The 14,490-nt window shown below is 39.6% G+C and overlaps 1 long non-coding RNA gene across 7 annotated transcripts in view; it reads right to left on the bottom strand.

Moving 5' to 3' along the window:
• Positions 1-14,490, bottom strand: part of LOC144231622 (uncharacterized) — a 438,506-nt gene that overhangs the window by 50,017 nt on the left and 373,999 nt on the right. For 4 of the 7 annotated variants that reach the window (XR_013335125.1, XR_013335130.1, XR_013335116.1 and 1 more), the window contains 2 exons: positions 8,652-8,698; positions 6,479-6,528 (listed from right to left, as the gene is read on the bottom strand). This is a non-coding gene — a long non-coding RNA (uncharacterized LOC144231622). The other 3 variants (XR_013335123.1, XR_013335129.1, XR_013335124.1) reach the window with 3 other exon arrangements.

The following is a 14,490-nucleotide window of genomic DNA, read 5'->3' as shown; positions in this document are numbered from 1 at the left end:
CCTCACTGACCTCTAATTGTCATAAACCATTGTTTACCAAAATAACTTGAAATGTCAATTTGTAACAGATTGTCTCATTTAAGCTTTTTCCAGTAATATTGTGGTATAGATATTCTTATCTCCATTTTACAGATTAGGGATTTGAGATTTAACAGGGTTAAATAATTACCTGATGTTCAGTTATTAAGTATGAGTAGCAGAGTCGGGATTTAAACTGGTTTGTTTCGATAACCTGTACAATTTCCACCATCGGGTCTAAGATGTTGGTGTCACAAATTCTATATCACACCAGCAATATTCATCTCATCTTTATGCCTCATCTCTGGTCTTCTGTCTATGGACAGCCAGCTTAAGTTTCTCTTACCAAAGAATTTCTCAGGGCTGGTTTTAATTGGTGATGATCATGCTTACTTCTTAGTTTGATTGGATCTTGTGTCCCCCAAATTGTTAACTGAAACTTTTCTTGAGATGACGGAGTATTTTTCCTACACTTTTCCCATAATCCACAGCATCTAATAAGATACAATACATGTGAGAGACATGTAATCATTGTTGCCTTGGTAGATAAATTTTAACTGCACTGCTTAGAACACAGTACCTAGACATAATAGATGCTCAGTGAGTAAGTATTTGCTTTTGTAGATAGAATTCTCACAAGATCCTGGATAATACAATGGATGTCTCTTTCAATTTAGATCATCAAAAATAGAAATCCATGAGAATTTAATTTGTTAAGATTCTTTGATTATAAATAGCTACTAATTTACTTATTCTCTTTAATATAGGTTTGGAATTCTTAGACCAAGAGGTTAATTTTCAATATATAATGTATGTATCTAAAAATCTGAGTCAGCAGAGGTTATCTGAAGCCCAGCTGAAGAAATATTTATAAAGAGAGGTCCTGGATAGAGTAAGCAGAACTGACATAGAATATAGAATTTAGGAAAGGGAAAATGTACGGGGGGCTGGGGGGGTGCACATCTTTATAGGTTTTTTCCTTGATGTTATCACAGGTTAGAGAAAGAAGTGGTGAATGAACCATATATTAATCTAACAAGGGTTATTTAAACAAACCTCTCCCTACTTTGGAAACACAAAACACATTTCACATCTTGTCACTTCTCAACGATTAATATGCACTCAATTAATGCATTTATTTGATGCCACTGAAACAGATTTGGCAAGTATTGATTAATTACATGTAAACATGAGACAGAATCAGAGCAGTTAATATATGCATGTGTCTGTATAGGTATGCAGACCTTGTTTCTCAAGTCCAAGACTAAGATAAACAGTTCAAGAGCAGATTTTATTAATTTGTGAATTTCTCTAATGTCTAATAATGCAATACAACTGTGTCAGATTTAGGTACATGTATCTGAAAAGAGTAAGATTACCTGAAATTTGGACTGCTGCTGATGTGAGAAGTATGCTCATTCTGTAAACAAGTATGTACAATATAATCAGGAAAAACAACCGTCCAAGTTTTATGTAGATTCATGCGATCAAAAACATTATTCCAGCAAAAACTTAAGAAGTGTGTATGTGACACACACCCATGTATGTACAAACACACATACTTACCTGTGTGTTGAACTCCTAGAAACAGTGATTCCATGATGAAAGTATTTCTGGCTACATTTGTTTATCTCTCTGAGCCTTAGGTTTTTTTTCTTTAAATATAGGGATAATCATAACAGCTTCTATCTCAAGGAGATGTCAGAATTAAATCATAGGGCATATTTGAAAATGTCTAGTTCATGGGGGACATGTAATAAAGATTATTTACCCTGTCTTTTTTCTTGGCTCCATTCCTACCTATCACAAGCTAGCCTTATGCTATTCTCTTTGGAGAAGCCATAAGAAATAGATAGGATCATACCTTCTCTCAAGGACAATTTTTGGGGGAACCAACTTGCTAATAAATAGATTATTGTTATTAATAGATGATGATGATGATGATGATTAAAGGATTATTAATAAATAGAATATTTCTATTCTATTTGTCAGGTATAGCCAAACATTCACTTATGTGCTTCATGCTTTTGTTTATAAAGTAGAGGGTAAGAATCTTGAAAAGTGCTGATTGAGGTTTCCCCAAGGTTTATGCTGCTAGACTGTGACCAGCCAGAATTAGAGACAAGATCTTGAATGAGCCAGAAAATTCAGAATCCAGGTCACTGCGACGCTGGAGAGGTGCCCTGAATGCAGGAAATCCCCGAGGAACAACGATGGGCAGCAGGAGGGCAGGAAGAAGGACTGAGCACATGCTGGATCAAGGCTGTAGCAGGCGAGAGGAACCAGAAAAGTATACAAAGAGACGAATCTTCCATCTGAGCCCAAGCTCCAGGACCTTGAAGCTCACAGATGCTACTATGTACGCACTTGCCACACCCAGGTGCCAAGAACAGGATAGGTAAGGAGCACCATGCATGCCTCAATGACATGGACAGCAATATCCTGACCTTATGGAGCAAGCACTGAGCCAGGAGCCAGCACACCCAGCATCCAGCCCCTCTTCTACTTTACAGATCTATATAGTATTGGGCAAATAAATTTCTCCAGTGCCCTCCCTTGTAAAGTGGGGATGTTTGCGCTCTGTCATAGGTCATGTCAGAGCCAAAGGAAATAAATATGAACCACCATAGGTTAGTGGTCAAGGGTACAGACCTCCTGGATTCAAATCCCAGACCCATCGCTTACGCCAAAATACGATCTCAGCAAGTAGTTATTTTCAGAGTCCTCATCTGGAAAATGGAATAATAAAATGTCTTTCTCATAGAGTTGCAGTTTACCAGCAATACGCGTGAAGTGTTTACAACAAAGCCAGACACGTAGTAAACACTCAGTAAACATAAAGTGAACTATGATTATTAACAAGAACGTGGCTTATGAACAGCTGATGTGGAAAGCACAAGGAAGTTGGCTTTAGCATCAGAGAGACAAAAGCTCTAATTCAGACTCCATTATGAGCTGGATGATTTGAAGCAAATCACTTAACTCCTCTTAAATATTGACTTTTAAAATTTGCACACTGGGCATGATAATTCACTGTTCAAAAGATTCTTATGAGGATTTGAAATAGCTTGTATCGAACAAATGGAATATAGTACATTTTCAATGAATGGTAATTATTATGTGTACATATAGGGTGACAGGCATATCTAGAAAGTCTTGCTATTAGAATTGCTGTTACTGGGGTGCCTGGGTGGCTTAGTCGGTTAAGCATCTGACTTTCACCTAGGTCATGATCTCGCGGTTCGTGGGTTCGAGCCCCGCGTTGGGCTCTGTGCTGACTGCCAGCTCGGAGCCTGGAGCCTGTTTCAGTCTGTGACTCACTCTCTCTCTGACCCTCCCCTGCTCACGCTGTCTCTCTCTCTCTCTCCTAGAAATAAATAAAAATAAAATAAAAAAAAGAATTGCTGTTACTGTCAAGTTCTTTCCTAAGCAAGAGGTGACTTCCCAGATGCTAAGACAACGACTCTCTTGAGTTGTGAGCAAAGTGGGCCAGTGCACCTGGGAACCTTATTTCAAGCAAGCATAAATGCTCCTTCCTATAGAAAACATGATCAGAACAGAATGATTCACACAGTGCACTCAATCCCAGTGGTTTGCATTTGTAGTGGCACTTTGCCCAACCCTCTCTCTTCTCTGGTCCCATGTGTCGGTGACACCAACGGGAAGAACATGAAATGTCCTGGGAGACGTGCCACAGGTAGCCTGAGGACATGAGCTCTGTGTTCTGTGGGACTCAGACCTCAACAACACTGCCACTGTCCTTCCCAGAAAGGCTGGAAAGTGGCCACGGTCCAGCTGGACCCAACTTCCACAGAGCGGACCAAAGCGTTGCAAATGGGCCAGGAGGAAGGCTGGAAGATGGGTTGTTGAGAATGTGACTGGCCGTGTGCTCTCACAGTGCCCTTCAAAGTGCTGGACTCCTTCCAGCTCCAAGGTTGCCAAACACCCCAAGGAGCAAGCAACACACTTCTAACTCCCAGTAGGAACTCCTGGCTCAGAGGGTCCACAAAGAAGAAAAAGGGCTCAGAATAAATAATTTCCTTGTATGCGTCAAGTACTTTATACTTTGGCCCTATTTGGTCCCCACAACACCTATGTCCAATCATTACTCCATTTTACAGTCTAATAGTGCATTGTAAACCTTCAACAAAGGTTAGCTATTACTATTTTTGTCATAGTTATTCTTATTATAAATGAAGAAAATGAGGCTCGTGGCCGTGAGGTAACTTGCCCATTGTCATATGGTTGTTAGCGACAAAAACCCAATTGTCTACCTCCAAAGTGTATGCACTTGACACCACAGCCTGCAGCCAGTATGGCTTATTAGACACCTTCCTTCCACCAGGGTCCATGCTAGGTGATAGCAGAGAGACAGGAAGTGTCCACTTCCCCAAAACTGTAGTGAAGTGTTTTTCAAACTATGAGTCTAGGCCTTCAGTGGTTCATGAAACCCCTTTTGAGCTCATCACAAATGCTTTATTAATGATACAGAATAAAATTTAAATAAAGAATACATCTTACATAATTCAACTAAGTATTAAATGATACTGTTGTAATCATGTATAAAAACATGTAAGTGTATTGCTGGATTATGATGTACAAAGTACATCTTGTAAAGATCATCGTCACAAATATTTGAAGGCCACCAATCTAGTGAGCATGCAAGCAGGAGATACAGAGATTTGTGTGGTACAATTTCCTGCTTGCTAGCTCTTCTCATTAGTCTCTTTGGGACTGTGTGGTGGTGCCCTTTGTGGGATTTCCAAAGGAAGGGAGAGATCATAATGGCCCATACCAAGAGAAGGGGGTCATTGGCTAGAACTTCATAGATCAGACTTCTGAAATCCACTGTGAACATCTCAATATAGGAAACCCAAGAGCATGAAATGAATTGAATTTTGAATCAAGCTGGGATAAATCTAATTATTTTCATTTCCCTTTAACAAACATGATTTCAACCCCTGTGGGTACTGTTCACTGTATTAGGCACTGAAACAGGGGAAGGATTCCAAAAACAGGTACACTTTTGTCCGTCACTTGTAGAGGGCACAGCTCCTTACACTACTCTGAACTGAACACTTTCTGTGTACTAGGATCTGAGCCAAGACCTAGGAAGATCAGAGCCAGGCCAAGCTATGCTGGAGCCTAAGGCCAAATGAATTTTAATATAAGTTTTTAATAGCTAATTTTTTCTAGAACACTAGAATGGTTGAAAAGTCAAAACACAGGAGTATTAAAACTCACAAAATTATTTTTAAAGTATTTTACTTATAACACAAACTGAATTATTATAATTTTACTTCCCTCATTTTATTTTTTTTCCTCCCTCCTTTTAGTGGAAGCAAACTCATCAATAACATTTCAAAATCAAATTCTTCCTTATCTCATTTTTTAAAGTTTATTTGTTTATTGCGAGGGAGAGAGCTTGAGCTTCAGCGGGAGAGGGGTACAGGGAGGGGGAGAGAAAGAATCCCAAGCAGACTCCATGTTGTGAAGGCAGAGCCCAACACTGGGCTCAAACTCAGGAACCATGAGATCATTACCTGAGCGGAAATCAAGAGTCAAATGATTAACTGGCTGAGCCACCCAGGCACTCCATTTATCTCATTTTCAATTGGAGGAATTTCCATGTTTGACAATTTCCCTTAACCAAGTGATGATCTTAAATAATTTTTAACTTCAAGTTACTAGTTGTCTTTATTTACAATTTTGATATGTTCACCATGGGACGTTTGCACTAATTTTGATTTATTTCAAGTAATACATTAAAATATTACTTATCTTGGTTTTCTATATTGATTTTTTCCCCCTCCTTCTAACAAATTTGGCACTCAGGCAAGAGCCTCACTCCGCTTACCCGAAATCCTAACACTAAAGGATACATAAATGAAACAGTTTGGAGTCCTTCTTTTTCAGCTTTTATAATCCAATGAGAAAGTCAAACAAGTAGATACATACTAACTAACATTTCTTGAGCATTTATTGACTGTTGTTCTAATTACTTCACATGTATTAATTCGTCTAGTCCTTCCAACAATCCTATAGGTAGATACTACTTATTATTCCCGTAAAAAAAAAAAAAAAAAAAAACGGAGGAGCACTCAGGTGGCTCAGTTGGTTAATCATCCAACTCTTGATTTTGGCTCAGGTCATGATTTCAAAGTTTCATGAGTTCGAGCCCCACTCACTTGGGACTCTGTGCTGACAGCCCTGGAGGCTGCTTGGGATTCTCCCTCTCTCTCTCTCTCTCTCTCTCTGTCCCTCCCCAACTTGAGTTCTCTATGTCTCTCTCAAAAATCAATAAATAAACTTAAATAAATAAATAAATTTTAAAAGGAAACTTAGGCACAGAGCAGTTAAGAAACTATTCCAGGGTCACACAGGTCTAAGATATAAAGCCTAGGTTTGAATCCCGTCAGCCTGGCTCCAAAGCCTGAGCTGTTAACCACTGAGTACTCACTAGGTTAAGGCAGGTGGTTGTGGCTTTCCATTTAAAGAATCACTGCTCAGCTGGAGGAACAAAAGTAAACATGATATCAACATAAGGCTTTAAACTCAACTGTTAAAAAAATAGAATAAAATGATTAATTATACTTTGAAAGCAGTGGGTAATCTACCCCCAGATAATTTTATTTCCTTCTCTCAAAAGAATGATCTTCTTTCCCTGAACCATATGCGTCTCATTCCCAAGGTGGCTAATAGCAACCCTCTACAGATGTGTAAAATTAATCATACGATTTCCTTAGGGTGGCAATGTAGTATCAAATTGGCAGTTCTTCCCCAGTAAGTAGCCACACTCAATGAAACCCATAACATAGTATCATATTTCTTGAATATTTATCTTATCAATTCATTCAACAAATATTTATGAAGCACCCAATTTGGTCATTTTCAGAATTCACAGTCTTATTTTTAAAGGAAATATAAAATGTCTTTAAAGTATCCATCTAGAAGTCTATTTTGCTCTGAATTTCTCTGAAGGGATCCCTAAGGAGGAAATAGTACTAATGGATGAAGCAATATCCTCAAATATAAAACTGTATATAACTCACATATGTATTATAGTTTATAGGTTACAAAGTGCTTTCATGTGCATTATTTCCTTTGCTATTCATCCTCTAGAATGTCCCAAGAGAGAAGTAAAATTAAAATAACACTAATTTAAAATACTCTAATTAAAGAAACCTAAAGTGGTAAGTAAGCATTAGCAATAGATAAACTCTAATTGTTACCCCATTGAGTAAGAGGGTTTTAAAAAATAGGTCAGATATAATACTTTCCCTGATTAAGAAAGGAAGCCAAAATGCTTACGCCCTACCAATAACCACTTGGGTGATGTCAAGTGAAGTCGTTAGATTCTGTATTTCAGTTTCCTTACAAATAAAGTAAGTGTTCAATCACATGCCAGTTCATCTCAGAGAGTGATTGTGGCGATTGATGACACATCCCTCAAGTACAGAGATCGATCATCTTTACATCTCTGCAGTTCCCAGGCTTAGCACAGTTCCTGATATGTGGAGGGCACCCAAAACGTACGCTGATGGATGGTTGCATGGATGGATGGATGGACGGACAAATAAGTGACTAATTGAACTGGCATCCTCTGCCACTGGGGCTCTTTCAGTGAATTTGTACAAATGTCCCACCAACATGAAGCTAGTTGTGGGTGCTAGCCCATGGATGGTATTTGCCAGGGCCTTTGCACTTGCTATAGCTACTGCCTGTTATGCTCATCTCCCAATTCTTAACCTTCCTTGTTTCTACTTGCCATTTGGACCCCAGTTCAAGTGTATTCTCAGAAGGATCTTTCCTGATCACCCATTAATATTGCCTGCTCAGTCCTGTTTTATCCGCCACCCTGCTCTTAGTCCTCTGAATGTTCTTACAGATCTTTGTTGATTTACATGTATGTCATCTGTTTTTCCCCTTGAATGTAAGCTCCATTACGGTAGCTAATTAGTGTCTCTTATTCACTACAGAACCCTCAGTTCATAATATGCTGCTGGTACACATTAGCACATAGTCAATGACTGCTGGATGAACAAATGAATTAGCCTAGACCACCCTTCCAAGTAGCAGTCTAACCTAATTGTCCTCTTTTTTTTTTTTTTTAATCTTCTGGCTATTGGATCATCTGGCTTTATTCTCTTGTTCCCAACATTTTCTTCAAGTCTGTCTCTGCATTACAGCAAATCTTTGGTCTTTCTTATCAGTCTTAACCAATGTGAATCCACCATTCACTAATTCCCAGAACTCTACAAATGAGAGAATTTTCTCCTCTTTACCTGTCCCATTGTACTCTCACTAGTCAGGCTTATTATATTTTCTGTTAAGAGAGGAACTAGAAATGGATGGATGGATGGATGGATGGATGGATGGATGGATGAAAGGACAGATGGGACACACAAATAAATGAATAATCACTTTGAAAACGCTTTCAAGGTTTTATGGCCATTTTTACCAGTTGAATGTTTGTTAAAGTTCTTTTGTTTTCTCTATGAAGATTTCTCCTATGCAAATTGCCATTATCCTAGGACCCCAAAACTACTCTGTTTTTACAGAGACTATACACAATTGTCTCTTCAATCACTAGTTCAATAATCGGTGGTACATGTACAGGCTGAATTTCTCACCTTAAGTTCAGAAACGATTGTTTAAGACAAATGATTCAAAGCTGGATCTGAAAAACAAAACATCAACATAATTACTTAAAAAGCTGGATTGGAGGATGTGACATAGACATATCATGGCAGTGGGCTTTGTTCCAATCTTCTACCTCTGCATAACAACCACCCAAAAATTGATGACTTAAAAGAACAACATTTACTATATTCATGAGCCTCCAACTTAGGCAGGGCTCACGGGGGGCAACTTGTCTCTGCTCCATGTGGCATCAGCTGAGGTGGCCCTAAGAAGGTTAGAGGATCCATTTTCATGATGGCTCGCTCACACAACAGGAAGATTGGTCAGCTGGGAGTCTCGGGTTCTCTGTCTATGGGCCTCCCTATGGGCTGCTTGAACTTCCTTACAACCTAGGGCTGGATTCCAAGAGACAGTATACCAAGAGAATAAGAAAGAAGTGCAGAAAGTTGTGGTCAATCCACCACAGATCCCTGCCCCAGTAACAATTTGTGAGATAGAGAGACTGACCAGAGAGGAAGGAGGTGATGACTGCTATAACCCAATCAGAGGCAAGGAAATACAAGGAAACCTTTGCTAGGGTTTCTAGGACAGAGAAGAACACTGTCTCCAATGGGACTTGATAATGTAAGGATGTGAAGGGCTTACAGTGACTTCAGATATTTTCAGCATTAGAATAAATAACCAAGAAATAAAGCCAGCACACAGTGGAATCAGAGACAAAGATTATCCTAGTGGTTTTATTCAGCTGAATCAAACTGTACTTGAAGCTGTTCCCATCCTTGGACTGTGACTTTGCATGTCCCAGTAAATTCCCTGTTATTTACAAGACACTGAGTTAGGCCTTAATTCACTTGCCACCTCATATATCTGAAGTATGCCTTCTTATACTTTTTATTTCATTAAAAGGGTGTCACATAATGAACACCACAGATGATAATGACATATAAATACTATATTGGGAAATCTCTTTCCTATCTGGCCCATTCCAGGTACTCAGAATTGGGCACCTTTTCCCGAAGGCTTCTCCAGTTGTCTCCCTTTTAGTGAGCTTATCCCAGTGACTGCTACATCCTGTTCATTTCTTATCCACATCCCTCAGCACCTGCCCTAGCCAACGCTCATATCTTTTTTGACCTTATCACTCTTATTCTTCCATCCTTTCATTAATTCCCTATTTACCACTCCGTTAAGCATAAAGTTCTTACTCTTGCCTTCTAGGCCTTCCATTCTACCTTCCCAGCTCTTACACCTGAGCAGATAGGGGAAAAAGTAGTAAATCTAAGTTCTTCATTCTGAAGTGCCAGGGAGAACCTGGTGTGGGCTGGGAGAAGAGTGGATTAGGCTGATGTTTGCTGGAGCAGCTGGAGTCCGAGGTGGTTAGGAGGGATGTGAGGTGATGAGGTAAGTGCTGTACGGTTATGAAGTAGGGGGCCTTGGTATGAGTCCTCTTGGACCCAAGTCCATTGTCACACGGGTCTACATACAGACTCGGTCCTTTGGTCATTCCACGGGCATTGGAAACAGTCCCTGGCTCTTGGTAAAGCTCAGGATAGGTCAGATGGGAAGGGCTGGGACAAGGATGTGTTGGTTTTCTTGTTACGCGTCACCAGTAAGGGATGGCATTGCTCAGGCATGGATGTGGAGTCTTCCTTAATACAAGCACAGTACTCGTCTTGACTGATCGCCCCTCGGCACAGCAGACATCTCTCTTCCTTCTGCATAACCTGGACTAAAGTCTCTGTCTATAATGGCCAGATGCATAGCACCAACACTTTGAATAGTGTCCCCCATAACCTTTAATTCCCACGTACCTTATAATTCATCCAGACTCTATAGCTCATTCTCTTAAAAAAAAAAATGCCTCTTTTCCCCCATTTCTTGACTTTGCTCTTGCCATTCCTTCTAAAGTAGATTAAAGATGGCCACCAATTCTTTGATATTTCTTCTATTAAGAGAGAAAGTCTGCCTTGAACATGGGCTGGCCTTGGTGACTTGATTGACCCATAAAATGCAGCAGAAGTGCCCTTCAGGGAAAGAAATGTTTGGTATTTCCAAGGCAAGGTAATAAGGAGCCTTGTAGCTTGTGCCTACACTTCTTAGATGTATGCTCTTTAGGGTGCTTTTTCTTAGAACACTGTTTCTCAAATTCCAGCCACCATTTTGTCAGAAAGCCTTGTAGAGAAGATTCAGGAAAAGTAAGTGCCCAACCAGCCTCCAGCTGTTCCAGCCATCCCTGCCAAGATACCAGATATATAAGTGAAGCCATATTGGATCTGCTAGACCAGCCCATTCACAAGCGGATACCACTGAGTGATCTCAGTCTGTGCTCCTTGGAGCAGAGGTGCACAGCTAAGCTCTCTTAAATTCCAGATGCACCAAATTAAGATGTCATCAAACGGTGACTTTTTAAGGCAGTGAGTTTTGGAGGTAATTTGAACACAGCAATAGGGCCAGAGTAAGGCCGAGTTCAGAGAAGTAAATCCTTCCTGAGAGTTGAAAAAGTTTATGGACAAGAAGTTTTCATTGAAAGTAAGTGGTGCTAGACAGGTTTAGCGAATATTTCAAGCATGTCATCTCCTATGTATCTTGTGATTGATGATGTATAGAGATGGCAATAGAATGCTATTGGAATAGAACATTATTGGAAAGATAGTAAAATGAAGATACAGGTTATCGTGTTAGAAGTCCAAGAATGACTGTGAATTGATCATGCCCTGAACAGAGAAACTATCTCCCTCCAAATGACCCCACACCTAACAGCCTGTTTCACAAAATGTAAAGAGAATCGGTGTTGTTTATTCTTCCTGACAAATAACATTTTTAAATTACTTTTTATAATAAACATGATTTTTCTCTCTCAGATGTCCCTAAAAAAAGAAAGAAAAGATTATTTTTTGCTATTCTAAGCTTCTCTCTTTGACCAAACACTACCAGCTGCTTATAATTTGCAATTGATTTAAAATTTTTACACATTAAAATAGAGGATAATTTTGTCATATTTGAAAGGGGACCAATGTTACATTATCTATTTCCTTTACCATTATCAACAATCAACCAAAAGAAGAAAGAGAAGGAAGAGGAAGAAGAGGAAAAGGAAAGTCAGTCAAGGTGGAAATACTTGCTTACAAATAATATTATGTAATTCTCTGCCGTTTTTCAAATCCTTGTTTAGAAAATAAACCTTAACCACTAGTTTTTCCATTCCCCGCCATTTTCAGTGAAGTACTATAGAAGTAAAACATGAGAGGCACAGAAGCAATTTTTAGCATAAAGATTGAGTACTAAACAGAAAACTTTAAACATGCTCTGAATACTATTGTAGAAATAAGATACCAGAATACAAAATATACACATGCACATACATACATACATATCCATCTCAATATGTATCATTGTTGAAATCTTTTCTTCAGTTGATCTCAACAAATCTCAAAGACTGTGTTCATTCATTCATTCATTCTTATAAACATTCATTTAACAAATGTGGATTGTCTCCTACATGCTACTCCCTATGCTGGATGCTGAGAATACAATGATGAACAAGACAGACACTGACCCAATCCTAGATCTCAAAATCTGATGGGTGGACAGAAATTAAACAAATAATTAGGCAAATATTGGTCATAATTTTTGTCATTATTTGGATGTGATTTATCAAAAAATCTGTTAACGGATAGCATAGGATGTTGTAAGAAAAGCATGAGAACTGGATGATCAAAGAAGGCTTCCTTGGGTAGAACTATAGATTTCTCTTTGAAACACGTAGTTTGGCTTCATAACAGCCAGCAATTTCAATTCATTTCTTCCTTTTTCCTTTCAGTCTTAACTAGAGAGGCTACAAATGCTAGATCTTCAGTCCAGGCCTCCCATGCAGCTAGGGATAGCCATATGACTCAATTCTAGCCAAAAAGACATTAAGGAACTTTTGCTAGAGTCCCATGGGAAATATTTTCTCTACTTTGTTAAGTTATATAGGCATCAGAGGGGAGGTCTCACTCTACTGTGGCCTCCCCTTATTTGCTGACTTTGAATTCTGTTGCCGCAGGAGATCAGCATTTTGCAGCCATGAACAAAAAAGGAAGGAGGGTTAATCAGTGGTGGCCTAGAGCCCTGATATTCTTATGCCATTGAGCCAGCAATAGACATCTTGCCATGTGCAATAATTATGTCTAAATTATTCTAGATTGGCTATTGTGTTACTTGGAGCTGAAATCATTACTAGCTTCCAGATTCTCAGAAAAAAGTGATCTTAAATTGATCCTCCTGAATTACTAAAATATCTCCCCTATGCTTCAAGCAAACCCAGCATCTTATTTCTATCTCTCTTACAGCATGTATTTCTCCACATTGTATATTGCCATTTATATAAATTTCTACCTTCCTCTCATAAGCTACTGTCCTCCAGGGCAGGAATCATGGCATAGTAGTCTTGGTATCTCCAGTGCCTCATAGAATGCCCGGCTGTACTCAGGCAGTTATAACTCAGTACATAACTGAATTAAATGAAGGGAGTAGTGATGGCACCACCATTAGCGATGGTGGTAAGTACGGTGCTGGTGCAGCTATGATAGTTTTTGGTGGCAGTGTTGCTGACGGAGGGATGGCGGTGTCGTTAGTGGGCATCAGAGTACAGTTTTGGTGACAATGGCCATAGCAGTGTTAGCACCTGTAACGATACAGGTGGTACCTCTCTTGAGTCTGGATCGGAGGAAGGGGTGCTATATTACCCAGGAGTGATATCATTTTGATAATGAGGGAAAGCTTGATAACCCTGACTTTCCATTTACACCACAGTTTGAGGCAAGAAACAGTACATATTGGGTGAATTAGACAGCAGAGGCTATTAGAAGAAATTCTGTCAACCACATAAAAGATGGCCTCTGGAGTGTCCTTCCAGCTGATTCCCCAAATGCCTCTTTGCTCCAGGACTTACGTGGTTTTTGTTGGTTTTTTTTTTTTAAAGAATTGAGCAACCAATATAAAAGAGAGATAAACAGTCACACCCAAAGTAACTTCCAGCTCCTCATTGTCTCATGCGAAGAAAAGAAATTCAAGGAAGAGGGCTCCTTCCAAAGAAAACATCCTGGCACCCAGGCAGCCTGCTCCCAGATCCCCAGTAGCCAGAGAGCTGACTCACTGACATTTATGCAGCTTCCTGGAGCCAATGAATTATAATAAGGACATTCCAGGCAATCAGATTACTGGGGCTGGAGGGGGGTGGGGAAGTGGAGGTTGCCCACATAGGTCACTTTCTAGAAAGCAGGTTCTGAGAATGGCTTTCTGTGCACTGAGAATGAGATCTCACTCTTCCAACAGGATATGTTTGCCGGTAACACACATAGGCTGGGGCGGGTGTTCAAATTCATTGGGCTTAGCTGGAAGCTTATTGTACTTAGGTTCACAAAAATTAGGAACGCATCAAGCTTATTTACTCTGCACTGTATTTAAACCACCTCCCTCCCGCCTTTGTTCTGTAAATAACTATTCCCAAATCCAGACTGCCTATCGAACAACAAACCAATGATTCAGTTAATAATTATAAACCCGAACAATTCAGCACACACCCACATACAGAAGAACTAGATATCACTTGCCTGAAATATTTGACAATCACACAAAAAAACAAATGAGACTACCTGAACACAACAGTCGTGTCAGGAGCCGTTGGAGAAGAGGTAGGAGAGGGAGGATTTTTGGATTTTTTTTTTTTTTTTGAATGAAACCTCCCCTAAGCGTTCCATTTGATTCTTTCCCACACAACCTCAAGCCTACATCTCACTGAAGTATTAGATCCATTCACTTCCTTGTGCTTTGCTCCAAGAATTAGTG

The sequence above is a fragment of the Crocuta crocuta genome, unplaced genomic scaffold, assembly GCF_008692635.1.
Source record: "Crocuta crocuta isolate KB4526 unplaced genomic scaffold, BGI_CrCroc_1.0 scaffold260, whole genome shotgun sequence".
Lineage (NCBI taxonomy): Eukaryota > Metazoa > Chordata > Mammalia > Carnivora > Hyaenidae > Crocuta > Crocuta crocuta.
Note: the sequence above shows the minus strand (reverse complement) of the source record. Positions and strands in the feature narration are given on the sequence as shown.